The following is a 19411-nucleotide window of genomic DNA, read 5'->3' as shown; positions in this document are numbered from 1 at the left end:
ATCTCGTCGGGCCATTAGATCGGTCAGCATGAGGGTACCGCTTTATATGAGTTCTGGTCGACTATGCAACGCGATACCCAGAAGCAGTGCCTCTGTGCAATAACTCAGCACGCAGTATTGCGGAGGCACTCTTCCGCGTTATCTCCCGAGTTGGAATCCCGAAAGAGATTCTGACTGATCAAGGCACCACATTTATGTCACAGACACTGCGCGAACTGTATGGGTTATTGGGGATTAAGCTGATCCGCACCAGCGTGTATCACCCACAAATGGACGGTTTAGTGGAACGGTTCAATCGCACCCTCAAAAATATCATTAAAAAATTCGTAAGTGAGGACGCACGTAATTGGGATCAGTGGCTCGAGCCCTTGTTGTTCTCAGTGCGAGAGGTCCCCCAAGCCTCCATGGGGTTCTCCCCGTTCTAATAATTATATGGGCGTAAGCCGCGCGGCATCCTAGACGTGCTGCGAGAAAATTGGGAGGAGGGACCTTCACAAAGTAAAAAGGAAATTCAGTACATTATGGACCTGCGCGCAAAACTCCACATGCTCACCCACCTAACCCAGGAGAATTTGCAGCAGGCCCAAGAACGGCAAGCCCGCCTGTACAACAAGGGTACGCGCCTTAGGGAGTTCACACCGGGAGATAAAGTACTCGTACTGTTGCCCACATCAAGCTCCAAATTGATCGCCACGTGGCAAAGGCCCTTTGAGGTTACATGGCGAGTCGGGGACGTCAACTATGAGGTGAGGCGAACGGACAGGGGTGGGGCACTACAAATTTACTACCTCAACCTACTTAAACTCTGGAATGAGGAGGTCCCCATGGCATTGGTGTCGGTGGTTCCGGAGAAGGCGGAGCTGGGGCCGGAGGTTCAAAAGGGGGCATTGGCATCACGCACCTCTCCGGTCCCCTGTGGAGACCACCTCTCCCCGACCCAACTCACGGAGGTCGCCCAGTTGCAGACCAAGTTTTCAGATGTGTTCTCACCCCTGCCCAGTCGCACTAACCTCATAGAGCACCACATAGAGACGCCCCCGGGGGTAGTAGTGTGTAGCCGCCCTTACAGGCTACCCGATCACAAAAAAAAGGTGGTTCGGGAAGAACTTGAGACCATGCTCGAAATGGGCATCGTTGAGGAGTCCCACAGTGACTGGAGCAGCCCGGTGGTCTTGGTACCCAAGGCCAACGGGTTGGTCTGGTTCTGTGTGGACTATAGAAAAGTCAACGCGGTGTCTAAATTCGATGCATACCCGATGCCTCGTATTGATGAGTTGCTCAATCGACTCGGCATTGCCCGCTTTTATTCGATGCTGGATTTGACGAAGGGATATTGGCAGATCCCCTTGACTCCACTATCCCGAGAAAAAAAATGGCCTTTTCCACACCGTTTGGTTTACATCAATTCGTCACCCTTCCGTTTGGGCTGTTTGGGGCACCCGCTACGTTTCAGCGGCTGATGGACCGGGTCCTCCGCCCTCATGCCACTTATGCGGCCGCCGATCTAGATGACATCATCATCTATAGTAATGACTGGCAGAGGCACCTTGAACATCTGAGGGCCATCCTTAGGTTGCTGAGACGAGCGGGGCTCAGAGCCAACCCAAAGAAGTGTGCGATTGGGTGGGTGGAAGTATGGTATCTGGGCTTCCACTTGGGCAACGGGCAGGTGCGTCCCCAAATTAATTAGACGGCAGCGATTGCGGCCTGCCCGAGGCCCAATACCAAAAAGGGGGTGAGACAGTTCTTGGGGCTGGCTGGCTATTACCGTAGGTTTATACCTAATTATTCGGACGTCACCAGCCCGCTGACTGATCTCACTAAAAAGGGGGCACCAGATCTGGTCCAGTGGACGGAGCAATGCCAGCGGGCTTTTTCTGAAGTGAAGGCTGCACTGTGTGGGGGGCCACTTTTACACTCCCCTGACTTTTCTCTCCCCTTTGTGTTGCAGACCGATGCATCGGACAGAGGGCTGGGGGCGGTTTTGTCCCAGGAGGTGGAGGGGGAAGACCGCCCCGTCCTGTACATTAGCAGGAAGCTGTCAGTGCGTGAGGGGCGCTACAGCACGATCGAGAAAGAGTGTCTGGCGATCAAGTGGGCAGTCCTCGCCCTCCGCTACTACCTGCTGGGGCGCCCTTTCACCCTCTGTTCGGACCACGTGCCCCTCCAGTGGCTCCACCGCATGAAGGATGCTAACGTGCGGATCACCTGTTGGTATCTGGCATTCCAACCCTTCAATTTTAAGGTGGTCCACAGGCCGGGGGCGCAGATGGTCCTGGCGGACTTCCTCTCCTGTCAAGGAGGGGGGAGTCGGCTGCAGGCCGGACAGCCGCCCGGCCTGAGTCGGGTGGTGGGGGTATGTGGCAGCGGGGGCGTGGTCAAGCGCCGGTCTGTGACAGGAGGGTGGAGTCAGGGAAGGTAAGTGGCAGAATCACTACACCTGACGGCAATTAACCTGTGTTTGTGTGTGTCTTCCCAGTGACCGCGCCCTATTTAGGGAAGGAGAGCGGAGAGCAGGGGAGCTCATCGCCAGACGAGACGCTAGTCTGTGTCTCTAGTCTCCTAATAACACGTTGTTTATTTAGACTGAAAAGTTTGACAATAAAAACCCATATATGAACCTGATCTCTGTCCTGCCGTCCTCTGTGCTCCACCCACGCCTAGTGAACCGCTACAAGCACCTTTATAAGAAAACTGGCCTTACTATTCATCTTTCACTCTTCTCTGAACACATCGCAAAGTATAAGGATGCTCTTAACGCTGCCCGATCCTCCTATTATGCTAACATCATTAAGAGTGGCAACTATAGACCCAAAACTCTCTTTAATTCAATAAATAAACTTCTTCAGCCTCCTTCCTCAACCATTCCTAGTTCCCCTGCTCAGTGTCAGGCTTTTTTGGATTTTTTCAAGGATAAAATTGTCAGTATTTACCAACACTTTCATTCTGAAATTCATTCTTCTGTCCCACTAGTAGCTCTTTCTCATAAAGCTGACTGCTGTCTCTCTGCTTTCTCTCCTGTTGATTCAGCTAAAGTATCGGAAATTATGTCTAAGTCCTCCTCATGTCTGCTGGACCCGGCACCCACTGCACTTCTTAAATCTTGTGTATCTGCTATCTCCTCTTATATTGCTCATTTGATTAATCAGTGCTTTGCTTTAGGCACTGTTCCCATCTCCCTCAAAATTGCTTCAGTTACACCAATACTAAAGAAACCTGGTCTAGATTCTCTTTCACTGTCCAATTACAGACCCATTTCAAATCTCCCTTTCCTAGCTAAAGTAATGGAGCAAGTTGTAGCCTCTCAACTTCATACTTTCCTTGCTCATAATGATCTCTATGAACCCTTTCAGTCAGGCTTTCGCAATCTGCACAGCACTGAATCTGCTCTCTTAAGAGTTGTTAATGACCTCCTGCTCTCAACTGATGCTGGTCATCTCAATGTCCTTGTTCTCTTGGACCTCACAGCTGCCTTTGACACTGTACATCATGAGAGACTCATTTCCAGACTGTCTTCTTTTGGTATTACTGGCTTAGCTTTATCCTGGTTTCAGTCATACCTAGCAAACAGGCAACAGTTTATTTCTATTGGTGTTCATAAATCATCCACTGCTACTGTTGCTCAAGGTGTGCCTCAGGGTTCTGTCCTTGGTGCCCTTCTTTTTATATTATATATTTCTCCTATAGGCCAGATTATTCGTAACCATGGCCTTATCTTTCATTGTTATGCTGATGATATTCAAATCTACATCACTATCACCCCTTCCATAGCTTCTGTTCAGCTGCTAAGGACTTGCATCACTGACCTTAAAGGGATAGTTCGGGATTTTTGACATGAATCTGTATGGCATCCCCATCAATAGTGTCATGCAAACACACTGACTTACCCCTGACAGCATCCTGTGAGTCCAGTTCTTGTCCAGTTTTGGTCCAGACGAAAGTAGTCCGGCAAGTTTGTTGGGGTCACGAAAGTAAAACGTTTGTTGTCTCAAAACAGTATGTGTTCAAAAGAGTGATATATTTGCATCATGAAACTGTTGCCAAATAAAAAGTCAGACCTCGAAATCGCTTGGCACTATTTTCTCTCCCTTCTTATCACTGTGCGCTGCCGCCAGGTGACAGCCATGGCTGGTTCATTCATTATTTACTAGTGATGGGAATTTCGGCTCTTCTTACTATAAGGAGCCGGTTCTTTCGGAAGATTTTTTATAATTATTTCTCATGACTTGTACATTCACATCGAGTACACATATCAATGCAAATTAACACGAAGGGATTTACTAGACCAATTTATATCTGGAACTATTTACAGCCACAGCACAGGCAAAGCACCGCTGCAGGCGCAAAGACACCACGCAGCGCCTGAAAACGGGTTTTCAGGCGCTGCGCACCCATTTTCAGGCGCTGCGCACCCGTTTTCAGGCGCTGCACGGTGTCTTTGCGCCTGCAGCGGTGCTTTGCCTGTGCTGTGGCTGTAAATAGTTCCAGATATAAATTGGTCTAGTAAATCCCTTCGTGTTAATTTGCATTGATATGTGTACTCGATGTGAATGTACAAGTCATGAGAAATAATTATAAAAAATCTTCCGAAAGAACCGGCTCCTTATAGTAAGAAGAGCCAAAAGAGCCGGCTCCCGAAAAAGAGCCGAAATTCCCATCACTAGTAAATAATGAATGAAATAGCCGTGGCTGTCACCTGGCGGCAGCGCGCAGTGATAAGAAGGGAGAGAAAATAGTGCCAAGCGATTTCGAGGTCTGACTTTTTATTTGGCAATGGTTTTGTGATGCAAATATATCACTCTTTTGAACACATACTGTTTTGAGACAAAAAACGTTTTACTTTCGTGACCCCAACAAACTTGCCGGACTACTTTCGTCTGGACCAAAACTGGACAAGAACTGGACTCACAGGATGCTGTCAGGGGTAAGTCAGTGTGTTTGCACGACACTATTGATGGGGATGCCATACAGATTCATGTCAAAAATCCCGAACTATCCCTTTAAGCAACGGCTGCATAAGAACTGCCTTAAACTTAATGCTGGCAAAACAGAGGTTCTATTAGTAGGTACCAAAAGACAGGTTCAGAATTTCTCCAGTTTTACTATTGATGTTGATGGTGTGTCTATTCATCCTTCCCAAGTTATAAAAAACCTTGGAGTTATCTTTGACTCCACCCTTACGTTTGAACCCCATCTTAAACTAACTACTAAGAATACTTTCTTTCACCTCTGCAATATTGCACGTCTCCGCCCTTTTCTCTTGGAAACTGATGCCAATATCAATGCATTTATTTTTTCTCGTCTTGACTATTGCAATTCTCTCTTTTATGGTCTCCCTGCCACATTGCTCAATCGCCTGCAGTCCATCCAAAACTCAGCAGCTCGAGTCCTCACACTCACCAAGCGCACTGCTCACATCACTCCTGTTTTACAGCAACTGCACTGGTTGCCAGTTATCTCTCGGATCAAATACAAAATCCTGCTTTTAGCCTATAGACCCCTTCGCATGTTTGTAAACAAACCGACCGTTGCCAGGATGCGCGCGCAGCCTGGACTCAGAAACAATGGCGCTGCCCATAGACCGGCATTATGAGCTGTCAGATTATGCCAAACAATTGTCGTTACAAGATCGAGAATGCTACATAAATAAGTTAACTCTAACAAGTGGACATCGCCTACCGGATCCGTATTTAATTAAAGAGTGGACGGACGATGTTAGTAAGTTCCCTGGTATACAATGGCCAGATATATACTCGTACCTTATTGACAAGGCTTCAGTGTACACCCACGAAAAACTTCATGCCTACAAGTCTTTAGACGCATATGATGGTTATGTGCGGGCATGTACAACTTGATTAACAATGGGACATTTATATTCATTTTGTTTTAATCAAATTATGCCAGTGATGTGATGGCAATGTGGCTTTAGCTACAACAGCAAATACCAACACTAAACAGCAATTTGCAGGAGGTAATGGCATGAAAGGAATGATAGTGTAAAGAGTGCAGCTAAGAGAAATCAGAGCTGCGTAAAAAGCGAGAGGCAGAGAGCAGAAATGAAACTGAACGGGGCGGGAGCTCGGTTAGAGCAGTCAGCGTAAGTTGGCATTTAGAGTGAGGGCACACAATTTTACCTTTCCATCCTTGCTTTAAAATTGTGATTTTCGGCATATACAAATAATGATGGCACAAAATCTGGACTGCTTGAGTCAAGCAAGACCTCTCCTACAAACAAAACTGCATGCAAAGCTAAGCTAACATGCTAACAATATTCATTACATTGTGTAACTATGACCCAGCTAATCAGACAAACGTTACCAAAGTATTTTGCTACATCAATAAACGAAGACTAGAAAGAATAAAAAAGAAAGATTTAATAAATAGCCTGATCTTACCTGTGATGAAGTGGGCGCTGCAAACCCGCACATTTTTGATGGTGCTTTCATCCCAGTCTACACGTTTGATGGCTTGTAGCCATAGACTTCGGTGATTTTTTTGGAATGGGTGAGATCCTGCTGGAATTCTGAACATTTTAACCCCATCACTGCTACGATTCTGACACCCGACAACACAACAACTAGGCATTTCTGAGTCTTTTTTGGGTCCAGGCTGCGCGCGCAATTTCCGCTTTCGTATGAATGACGTTCTGGTATTTTCCCTGTGGGTGGGTGGAGCACAGAGGACGGCAGGACAGAGATCAGGTGAAACAAGGCTTTTATTGCCACACTTTTCAGTCTAACAATCTCGGACGCACAGAGACACACACATATATCAGCGTCTCGTCCAGGGATGAGCTCCTTCTGCTCTCGCTCTCCCTCCTGATATAGGGCGCAGTCACTGGGAAGACACACAAACACAGGTTAATTGCTCTCAGGTGACGTGATTCTGCCACTTACCTTCCCTGACTCCGCCCTCCTGTCACAGACCGGCACTTGACCACGCCCCCGCTGCCACAGACGTTTACTGCGAAGGGGTCTGTAAAGCTCTTCATGGTTTTGCTCCTTCCTACCTCTGTGAGCTAATTCATCTGTACTGTCCCTCCCGCTCCCTCAGATCTTCTGTCTGTGGACTTCTGACTGTTCCATGTTTTAAACTGACATCTATGGGTGGCAGATCATTCAGTGTTGCTGCTCCTAAACTTTGGAACTCATTACCACAATCACTTCATGACTGTTCCACTCTCTCTTCCTTCAAAGCCAACTTGAAAACTTTTCTCTTTACCTCACACTATTCTTCCTAGTTTTTTTTTGGTGGTAATTCTTTTGTAAAGTGTCCTTGGGTTTGTGAAATGTGCTATATAAATTGAAATTATCTCATCTCATCTCATCTCATTATCTGTAGCCGCTTTATCCTTCTACAGGGTCGCAGGCAAGCTGGATCCTATCCCAGCTGACTACGGGCGAAAGGCGGGGTTCACCCTGGACAAGTCGCCAGGTCATCACAGGGCTGACACATAGACACAGACAACCATTCACACTCACATTCACACCTACGCTCAATTTAGAGTCACCAGTTAACCTAACCTGCATGTCTTTGGACTGTGGGGGAAACCGGAGCACCTGGAGGAAACCCACGCGGACACGGGGAGAACATGCAAACTCCACACAGAAAGGCCCTCGCCGGCCACGGGGCTCGAACCCAGGACCTTCTTGCTGTGAGGCGACAGCGCTAACCACTACACCACCGTGCCGCCCCGAAATTATTATTATTATTATTATTATTATTATTATTATATGTCTATGCACGCACCCACCCACCCACCCACACACACACACACACACACACACACACACACACACACACCTCAAACTCAGATCAGCAGCTGTAGGAGTCGTTTGAACTCAACACCCTCAACATTAAACACAGCAGAAAAGAGTCGCCACGTAAAGGAAGTGAAGAAGAAGGAGAAGCTTTTTCTTATTCCTGATTTGGAAAATTCTGACGTTTTTATTTCTACAATAATAACAATAAAAAAGAGAGAGAACGAGAGAGGGGCAGCATGGTGGTGTAGTGGTTAGCGCTGTCGCCTCACAGCAAGAAGGTCCGGGTTCGAGCCCTGTGGCCGGCGAGGGCCTTTCTGTGTGGAGTTTGCATGTTCTCCCCGTGTCCGCGTGGGTTTCCTCCGGGTGCTCCGGTTTCCCCCACAGTCCAAAGACATGCAGGTTAGGTTAACTGGTGACTCTAAATTGAGCGTAGGTGTGAATGTGAGTGTGAATGGTTGTCTGTGTCTATGTGTCAGCCCTGTGATGACCTGGCGACTTGTCCAGGGTGAACCCCGCCTTTCGCCTGTAGTCAGCTGGGATAGGATCCAGCTCGCCTGCGACCCTGTAGAAGGATAAAGCGGCTACAGATAATGAGATGAGAAAGAGAGAGAGACTCATCTATCCAGCAAAATGTCAGTTGCTGTGTCTAATAGCTGTGTTGTGTTTTTTGTCCTCGTCTCCATCCTGTCTCTCACTCACGTCTCATCTACAGACACTGGGATCGACAACGACTCCACTATTCCAAAATGTAAGTTTATTACTTTCACTTCCTTCTGGAAATTTATCATTAATGTGTAATAAAACACTCAGTAATATTGAAATAGAGTCTGAGTTTATCTGAACTTTAGTTTATCTATAAAAAAATAAAATAAAAATAAAAACCTGGGATGTATTACCAAATGAAGTGTGTGTATTTAATAATAAAAATAAAATCTAAATCATATGAATAAAAGAGAAAGGAACTAAAGAACAGTTAAATGAGCATGAAGATAAGAGAGAGAAACATTTCATAATATTCATTTGATAATAATTTTGAAATTATGATTTATAATACTGATAAATGGATTTGTACTGCTTTATATTTTTATTAGTCGACCTGTAATTTAAAAACAAACAAAATATTCATATTCTCTGTAGATTAACAAAAAACAGATGCTGTCCGAGCCCATTGTCTGTGCAGATAACGACCTCAGACAGTACCAGTCTTTATTTTCTATTTATTTATTTAATTAATTAATCAAATTTCCATTTATGGTATCTGTGAGCTCATGCATGTGCTAAAGGGCAGATCTTCACCACTGGAGCTACAGCGTTCATGTTGTTGAAGCAGTGGAAGATTCGAGCCTCCAGTTCTGTGAAATCCTTCAGTGATTAAACTGTACCTGTAGTGAATTTTAATTACTAGCTATTTCAAAAGATCACGTATAATACCAGTGATTCTGTCATGTAACGTTCGTCATAAGCTCTTGTCAAGTACACGTGAGTTTTAAGTCACTGCTCCATCAGTCAGGCATGGTCAGAGACATGTCTCCTCCTTCATGGGCTGTTCCAGCACCGGTCGTGATGCACAGTCGTTGGTTTGTCTGATTGTCTGGGCTGCAGTGGACTGGTCACTGACCCCGTGCTGCAAACACCAGTCTAAGAGAACACATTATCAACTGATCTGCTCATAAGAAATAGAAGAAATATTTACACTTACCCGAGCTGATCTTTGCTGGATCGAGTCAAAGTTAATAAAAAAGGCACCGTTCATCATCAGTGTCCCAGTTCTCAAGATTGAACTGAATTGCTGTCCTGAAATTGAATCGCTGTCCTGAAATTGAATTGCTGTCCTGAAATTGAATCGCTGTCCTGAAATTGAATCGCTGTCCTGAATCATCCGAAGCACATAAAATCCACGTGTCACATCGCAACAAGTTTTCCCTCCAAATAGCCCAAACTATGTCTGGCAGATTTTATCCTGTAAACGGGGGGCTTTCCCACCGTGAAGGAGAAACCAACTGCAACCAAAAGAATGAAAGTGTTTGTCATGCTGTTACCATGCCTGTGTCCAAAATCACTCACTCATTCGCTACTCCCTACTCACTACAGAGGGAATTACTGCATAGAGGACTGTATAGTGAGCTCATTGGTAAAATGTAAAAACGCTTTCGGACACTAATCTGTCGCGCTGGTATTTACATCATTACTGTCGCACAATTAAAATGTGTCAGATCAGTCGGCTGGTGGGTTTTCAAAATAAAAAATACATGCATGTACTTTTGTGATAAATCCAGATTAAACTGAGCGTATTTCCCACGTTAATCAATACACAGTACTTTGTGTCTGCTGCATCTTTCAGTTCTTTGAAATCAAGGCTGAATACTTTCTTCTTCACCGTTGCTTTTTATTAAATCAAATTTGAGACTTTTAATTTGATTTCTTTCAGTGCGACCGCAATGCATGATGGGATATATTGCTTTGGTTAGTGACCATTGTCCTGTCCTCCTTGAGTGTATCTAACCCAATTCAACAGCCAGCCTAACTCCATTCAAGAAAACGCGAAGTCAGGAAGTAGCCTCCAAGCTCCAGTTTTAATGAACAATGAGTAAAACTGAAAATCATACAAAACGTGTATAAGTATTCAGCGTTACGTTTTAAGAAAATACAATAAAACAGCATAAATGTCCTTTTAAATCTTCTCTTTGTCTTGGCAATGTAGTTGAGTTCACACAGCAGCATGGTGAATGGTTTTACAAATTATTAGGGAGCAGAGGTGGGTAGAGTAGCCACAAATTGTACTCAAGTTACTTTAGAATAATATTACTCAAGTAAAAGTAAAAAGTAGTCGTCCAATTACTTACTTGAGTAAGAGTAAAAAGTACTAAGTGAAAAAACTGCTCAAGTACTGAGTAACTGCTGAGTAACTTTTGTTTATTGATCAGGACGTCATAACAGGCAGAGATTTCATATATATTTCACATAAACTGTGTGTGTGCAGTTCTGTGTATTAACAATAACAACAAGAAGCTCAAGGCAGTCTGCACATAAACCATAACACTGTGTGTGTGTGTGCGTGTGTGTGTGCGTGCATGTTCACTCCATAAAGTGACTGTTCAGCTTTAACAGCAGCTGAACATCACACGTAATATCTCCTCGTACGAAAAAGACTGGAAATAATCCTGTAAGATGCGATCAACGATGTTAATCCTTTCATCTCCCAAAAAGTTGTTTACTGGCTCCATCTCGCAGAGGAGTTAGCAAGTGGAAGTAACAAGCAGAAAGGTTGCTAACTAGCTGCCGGTGCCCAGCTTGGCCGGGTGGTGGTGGGGATTGCTAGCAAGCAGTCAAGCTAAGAAGCTAATGCCCTTCCTTTTGTGAACAAGCACTTGTAGACAAATAATAAAACAAATCTCAGAGAAAAAAAAACACCTAAAGTCTTCACAAATCCCTCTAATCCACAACAAATACAGTAGCTTGAAAAATGGAGATTTCACAAACGATATGTTACGCGTTTTCAGTGTTTCCCACAGACCAGGTAGCAATTTGTGGTGCTCCACTGTGCCGCTGAGGGAATCGTGCGCGGTGGTGTCGTGGCGGTCGGTGGAGTCGGTCACTGGGGTGTATGCAAAGTGTTTACAGCGGGCGGTGTTCAAACACACAGTATTTTTCTTCAGAGTCACCTGCTGGGACTATTTTAAAGCTACAAGAAGCGTTTGAGATTATTCAGTTCAATCTAAATTCTTTTAAGTTCTTTAAGAGAAGACAGCTAAAACAATTTTTCCCAGAACCCTGCCTGGTTTCATTCCTCGACCCAACTTTACATTACAGCGCAGGCCATTAGTTTGCTGGGCTTGATGTTGGTGGAAAACCTGTCTTTTAAATTTATGAAAATTACTCACCAAAATTGAAGTTAAAGTTTAGTTTTTACTAGCGATGCACCGATTGCAATTTTTTGGGCCGATTCCGATTTCCGATTTTCCATGGAGTGTGACCTGCCGATACCGATTTTGGCCAATTCTAATTTCATTTTTTCAAACCACTTCACAGCACACACAAAGACTATTTTCTTTTTATCTTTTCTTTAATAGAACATTCTGCCAGATTTTCAGTAATACATTTTCAACACCTCAAAGGTTGAAAACAAACAAAAAGACATTGTTCTTTGTAAAATCTTTCTTCATGTTTGGTATTAACATATTAATTCCTGAAATAGGAAATTCACACAAACATTTTTTCTTTTCCCATCCAATATCTGGCACAAAAACAACGTCCCCCTCATTTATTATTTGCCTACTGCTATGGAACACACTTTCATAAGCCTATTTAGATCTGAAAACTTCTGCCTTATAGAACAACCCATTTCTTCATTCAGTATCAAAATACAAAAATAATTTCCAGTCATACTTATACCATAGCCATTCTATCATCTTTGTCAAATGTGTATTTGTAGAGTAATTTCCAATGGAATCAAGTGCAACCAAGGCTGTAAAACAAACAAAAAGACATTTTTTTCTCTCTCTTTGTACGAATCTAACTAGATGTTTGGTAATAGGCTAACGGATTAATTCCTGTAATGGGAAATTCACACAACCACAAACATTTTCTTCTTTTCACATCCAATATCTGGCACAAAAAAAATTCACTATATTTGGATATATAATATATCCAAATATAGTGAATTTTATTGTTGTTAACAGCGCGCGCCGGAGCCAGTTAGGCGTGCAGGACTGACACTGTTCTGCGCAACACAATCGCACTAGAAAGCATGTTCAAACTGCCAGTGGAGCTGCAGTCTTTTTAGTTGCGAATTACAAGTATTTCCACTTTCATCTCTGTGATACACAAGTTTTGATCGGCAGAAAATCGGTATATTTTAATTTTGACCAGCCAGTCGCCGGTCATGGCCGATCATGTGAAAATCGTCCGATTCTGATCGGCAGCCGGTCAATCGGTGGATCTCTGGTTTTTACTTTAGTTTTTTGCCTTCTTGGTGGCAATCTTTCAATCATTCTTTAGTTGACATTCAAGGAATAAATTGCAAAAAACAAGCTGGAGGTTTTTACTTTAAATATTGAACTCAACACTTACCTCAACCAATACTAAAATGAAATAAATAGTATAATGTAACAACAAAATAATAATAAAATAAAATTTCATAATTAGATGTAAGAAACCACTTAAGGTAACACCAAGGCAACTAACAATAATGAAAAAGCATTACCCTAATTGGTGCAAAGCCTGCATGCCCTATCAGAACATTTAATTCTGCGTGGCTTCCTGAAAAAAAAAACCCTCCAGTGCCCTATCGGAAGGGAAGTCACTGCTGAAGCGGGATAAACGGGATAATGCAATAAGGCCGGTTCCTCGCGTCAAGCTGCTGCTGTCTGCATCAGAATTGGTTTATAGCCTGACTCAGGGATGTCCGTTTCCTGTAAGCCAAGAAGGCTATGATAAAGCTCATCACGAGCACGACGTAGGCTACCTTTTAAAATAAGGGGTCGGAGGCGAATCGGGAAGGCTGCGTTATTTTTAATTAGCCTAACAGGCCTGCAGTCCGGGTATATGCGCACCGGCAGGCCTGTGAACACGCCTCTCCGCCTCTCTCTCTCTCTCTCTCTCTCTCTCTCTGTGTGTGTGTGTGTGTGTGCGTGAACTAGAAGAAAGAGCACTATGAATGAACGGAACGATACGCAACGGAATTTTTTTTTTTCAAAATCGTGAGTCTGATTGTGTGGCGATAGGAATCCATTGTGTGGCGCTGCGCTGCACAGTGTTCTATGTATGGGAAACCCTGGTTTTGTTATTTAGTAAGTTTTCACCAGTCTTCCATTCCCAGTTTTTGACCAGAGCCGTGTTTGTTTTTTGTTTTGTTTTAAACGGGGTAAAGCCTTTACAAAAAACAAACAACAAAGAAGAAAACTCTCATATATACTAACCCTGATGAACCTGTATACCCTGTATGCCCCCACATTTTGTATGCTGCTGAATCTGTCCTTTTTTCAGTAGCTTTGTATAAACAATAACCGCTAAATGTAATGCAGTGTTATGTAAGGTGATCGCCGAGGCATTCTCATTGTGAAAAGTAAGTCACATGTACATGGACTGGCATTTAATGTTGTATTTGTTCCTTTCTATTTGTTTTTTGTCTGTTCATATTCTTTTTGGGGGAGTAAAGTCAGTTTAAAAATGCCGTTAAATGCATAGGCCTATAGGCCAAGTTTAATGACCTTGAGGTTATCAGAGGTCATATGTCGTTTTACAAATGAAAAATGAATTCAGCACCCAAACATTTAACAAACAAGGCCATTTGCTAACTTCATTAATCATTTTAGTACATTTCATTCCTTAGAAAGCTGAGAAACTGGGTTCAGCTGAGACGTTTACAGGCCCAAAGTTCAATGACCTCTAGAGGTCAACAGAGGTCAGATAGAGCTCAGCATATTGCAAATTTGAATTTGGCACACCCAAATTGACAAAATAAGACTGTTTGCCGACTTTGTCTCAAAAATGCCTTTAACTCCTTAAATAAGCACTTTTTTGAATTTTGGTACCAGTCTAACTGGTTTGGGGAGACACATGCAGGGGCGCCGCTAGGGGGGGAAAGTTAGGACGATTCTAAGGGCCTGGCACTGACAGGGGGGCCTGTGAGGGATATTAATATTATTTTAATAGTATTGCCTTGTGTAAGTTTTTGAAATAAAATATTTCATTTCATCTGTTAAAATATGCAAATTATACATGGTTATGATTTGCTATAACATTTTTCTTGAATTATTTATGATATTGTCATTTCACCCCTCCACCCTTTTTACTAATGGTACAGTGTGATTGTGGGCGGGGACAGTGAAATGTGTAGCTCAGTGTGTGCGCAGCGCCGCTATTAGCGCAGCTGTCAGTTTCTCTGTGTGCGCAACAGAGGTGAACATTCTAGAAGTTGCTAAGCAGGAGCAGGTGTGATAAATTATGAATTTATGAATATATTATGAATATATCACACTGTGTGTGAAAAAAATCACCTTTTTTCATAGGTATCTTTATTGTATAATTAAGTCTAGATGTTTTGCCATTGTTCATGTGTGGATTTGTTGATATTAAGTATTTAACTTTAATATTTTGCACATTAGCTGTGGTCAGAGATATCATTGCTATTGTTCATGTGTGGATTTACTGATACTGTTGCTGAGTATTTAACTTGAATATTTGAACATTTGCTGTGTTTTCTAATAAATGTGTGATGCCTAAAAGAAACCAAAAACACTTAGTGGATTTCTTGCAGTGCACTCTGTAACTGTATCAAAAAACTAGTGTAGTTATTCATCAAGGCGTACATCTGATCACATACAATAAGTCAATCAATGGAGGAAACAAAGGAATACATTTTGTAATCCTGATTATTGATGATGTTTGCTGGAGGGCTCTGGAGTCTCCATAATGTGCATACAGAATGTTATAAATCCATACTGATACAGTGATGCATGCAATTTCTCTCAACACAAACATTTGGATTGAATGAACTCCATAGGCTACTGAGTGGCCTAATAATAGTTGCTCATAAAAAAAAAAATATATATATATCTTCCATATATATCATGGAATTTTCATTTTAAGGCAACAGTCTATTCAGTCTAATTCTGACAGTTCTGCATTTAAAATGTTCATATCCCAAATAATTGTATCACCTAAACTTACTAGGTAGCTGATCACATGCATAGTAAAGTAGAAGTGCAGCCAAAAACAGACTTCAAATTCAGTTGCTTGAGCTTGAAAATTTTACCGGGGGGCTCTAAATTGTAATCTTTCATAGGGCCCAAGGTTTCTAGCGGCGCCCCTGGACACATGTGACACCGCATAACATAACTATTATTTGTTGTTGTTTGGAGAGTGAACATGGTTTGTATGTGTGGCCAGGGGTGTGCCTCTTCGGCTTGATGAGAAACGCTGGCCGCTGTCTCTGCCATTTTTCTTCTGCTTCTGTGCTCTTCTCCACCTGGACTGCTCTTGGCGCGGGAATTTTGTGTGCGGGCGCACGCGGCGGCTTGGCTCTGTTTGATTGGCGAATCGGAGTTAAACCATAGCTCCGCCCACTATGGCTCTGGCTGCTCCATTTGATTGGTGAGATGCGGTCATGTGACAGAGCCTCTGCTGGAAGTCTCGACAAAACATAAACAAACAGACCACGCATCGCACGGATCAATAAAAATAAAGTAGCGAGTAATGAGCAGAATATAGCCCAATGTAACGGAGTAAAAGTACCGCTTCGTCTTCACAAATATACTCAAGTAAAACATATGCTGCATTAAAACTACTCTTACAAGTACAATTCATCCAAAAAGTTACTCAAGGAAATGTAACGGAGTAAATGTAGCGCGTTACTGCCCACCTCTGCTTATGATTCACTCTGTTTAAATGAAACGAAACACTTTGAGTCATCTGTTTGCTTGACTGAATGAAAGACTGAATGTCTCAGGCACCAACAAATCAGAAAACAGTTTCCTGTTCAATAGTTAATTGTATATTTGTGAAATCTGCTTTCAAGTGCTTTGAGTCTCTGAATCGTTTTTGACTGAGATTCGTTCATCTGCTGCGCATCAGACAGATACAGTACGTTTCATGTGTCCAATTATCACCTCATTTCAGTTTTGAATTTAAATTTAAAGTAAATATTCTGCTGTAAAGGTGTCAGATTGATCTTGTTTCAGCCACCGGATGTCTCAGCGTGTCCCTGTCCTTATCGGTCATGTTCCAGAAGAATGCCAGGGTTTTATTTTCTCCAAAATACACATAAATATGTTGTAATCATCTCTCTTTGCTCATGTTGTTTCAGGTTTTCACGGGTTCAGCATCACAAACACAACTATTGCAGAAAAGGACAAGAAGCAAATTCAAGCAGCCACCACGGTTCTCCTGGTTCCTCATCTCTACCTCATCTCTTTCGTGTTTGGTTTCCCCTCTAACCTTCTGGCGCTGTGGGTTCTTCTCTTCCGCACAAAAAAGTTTCCATCCACCATTCTGTTAGTGAACCTCACCTGCTGCGACCTTCTTCTTCTCCTCATGCTTCCCTTTCGCATCATCTACCACTTCCAGGGAAACAACTGGATGTTTGGCGAAGGCTCGTGCCGCTTGCTAATCGCTCTGTTTTACGGGAACATGTACGGCTCGGTGGTTTGCCTGGCGCTCATCGCTGTGGACCGTTACGTGGCTGTGGTGCATCCGTTTGGTGCCAGAATGCTACGGAGCGTCAAGACGTCCATGTTGATGAGCGTGATGGTGTGGACCATGGTGCTGATTGCAGCTGTCCCTATGCTCGCTTCACGTCAATCTTACTTCATCAAAGACCTTTCGATCACAACTTGCCATGACGCTCTTCCTGAAGAGGAACAGAAGTAGTACATGGTGCCATATTTTGCCACACTCTTCTTCCTCTGCTTTCTCATCCCGCTATTTGTTGTTGTCTTCTGCTACAGCGCTGTACTGCGCACCCTAGTGGCCGCTGGTGCTCGCTACACCCACGCAACCCGAGTCACGGCACTCATGTTGGTGGTTTTCATCGTCTGCTTGCTCCCCAGTAACGTTCTCCTGCTCATGCATTACTCCAAATGGTTCTACTCACCTAAGAGCACGAAAGGTCATGATGGTAGCTCTGACAGCTCCGACCAACTCTACGTGCCCTACATGATCAGTCTCGCTATCAGCACCTTTAACAGCTGCATCGACCCCTTTATCTTCTACTATGTCTCCGAGGACTTTAGAGGAAAAGTGGGAAAGTTGCTGTGCTGCACAAAAAACAGCTACGAATCTTCTTCTGGAAGTTCCTCAGGGATGACAAGGTCAAAGGTCACGCTGTTGTCAGAAAAAAGTAAAGGACTTTCAGAGAAAGATACCATAAACTTGTAAAGTGGTCAAGGGGAGGAGTCACGATGACAAGAATGTAGACAAAAATTGAACACTCGACTTTAATATGAGTCCGTAGAGCTTTTGTTAGTGAGCTGCCAGGCATTGTATCTTGTTTGCACCTTTGCTAGCATGCTATGTAGCTACATATCTAATAACAAAGTGCATTTATAAATAACTAGCATGCTAAGTCTAAAGTTAGTTTACAGTAATCTCAAAACAAAAGGATAAAGACACTGATTTTAACCGTCAAGGCGTAAAACTGGAGTGAAATGGAATCAGAAGATGAGTGTCGGATAACTCGGTGTGTGTGGTGTGTTGTTCTGGATAAACAGTTTGTGCACATGTGATGATTCTGTATGAACAGGAAGATGTGTTTGTATAAATGTTTAAATCTGTTTAATGAAGAATGTAACAGTCGTCTGTGATTAATGAAGAGACTGATGATGTGTTCATGAAGGACGAAGAGAAGGTTATGATGCGTACAGAGTGTTCGACTGTAAAAGGTAAAGTTATCGTGTTTGACTAAAGGATCGTCTTTAGGATTTTTAATGACCGTGATGTATTCTGGATGCTGATCATCAGGGACGCGTTTGAAGAAGAGCTGCATCGTGGATGCCAAAGGGGTGGAAAGTGACTGCTCTTCTTTCTCTACCTTTAAATCTGAGTGAAAGACTTTTTCACTTCAGAGCATATTTCTCTTCCTCCTTTCCTGCTCATTCCTCCCTTTCTTTTAAACTCCCTCCCATGTTTAACATGCGACAGGATTTCAGCGTGTGTTCGAGAGGCGAGAGGAACACACATGGTTCCTTGGATTTTTATGGGTATTCTGTGGTTCCTCAATGTTTCTGGAGAATTTATCAACCCAGTAATGAGAGGCAGAACCACAGAGTTACTGTAAGCACAGAGAACAAAACAATATATAAATATATAAATGTGTAACTGTACTTGTAGTATATTCCTGTATATGGACACAATATTGGAAAAAAAATAAAAGACCTGTAGAATGGCTTCATTTGACAAACACAAGTTTATGCAGACGACTTTTCCTTATTCACCAGTTTTATCTTCACCGAATCTGTCTGATCAAAGTCACATGAAAAGTTTGTGCAAATTTATTGGTAACATTCTCACAACCTGACAAAAAGATTTGTCATGATTTGTTCTCGTGTTTTATTTCATTAAAGGAATTCTGCACTTGTTCTCGCCTCCACTCTGCACTCATGACACATTCTTAGAACAACAGTGTTCCTCCAGGGTTCCTCCAGGGGTTCTTTGTGTATTACAGGTTGATGAAATCCTCAGCGTGGATCTATCAGAGAAACACTGATGTAGAACTGTAAGGGTTCTCCCTGGGGAACAACTGAACTACAGACATCACACACATTAATAAAGTATTATTCTCAACACTCTATGTGTGTGTGTGTGTGTGTGTGTGTGTGAGAGAGAGAGAGAGAATTGAATGTCTAAATAACTTTCACATTTTGTCAGAAATATCCAGGGAGCACTGCTCTGCTTTTTTTTCCCCAAACCGAACACTTCTTCATCCCTTCATGTCATGGTCCTACCTGTGGTTTTCCTCTCTTCAGGTAACTATTCCACTCCTCTCCACTCAGTATTACCTGCCACACCCGCATACTCCTCCTCTTATTAACTTTCAGTAGCTGTCATTGGCTGTTGCCTATCACCTGCTCCTCCTCTGTGGGTATTTAAACTGCAGTCCTCCCAAGCTTCAGTGTCAGATCGTCGTCAAGGCATCGACTCCGTCAACTCTT

At 43.1% G+C, this 19411-nt stretch overlaps 1 pseudogene; it reads left to right on the top strand.

Annotated features, from left to right (window-relative positions):
* The first annotated feature begins 8366 nt into the window (after window positions 1-8366).
* On the top strand, window positions 8367-18889 carry LOC132890382 (proteinase-activated receptor 4-like; annotated as a pseudogene).
* The last annotated feature ends 522 nt before the right edge of the window (window positions 18890-19411 follow it).

The sequence above is a fragment of the Neoarius graeffei genome, chromosome 8 (assembly GCF_027579695.1).
Source record: "Neoarius graeffei isolate fNeoGra1 chromosome 8, fNeoGra1.pri, whole genome shotgun sequence".
Taxonomy (NCBI): domain Eukaryota; kingdom Metazoa; phylum Chordata; class Actinopteri; order Siluriformes; family Ariidae; genus Neoarius; species Neoarius graeffei.
The sequence above is the reverse complement of the archived record's forward strand: the minus strand, read 5'-3'. Positions and strand labels throughout refer to the sequence as shown.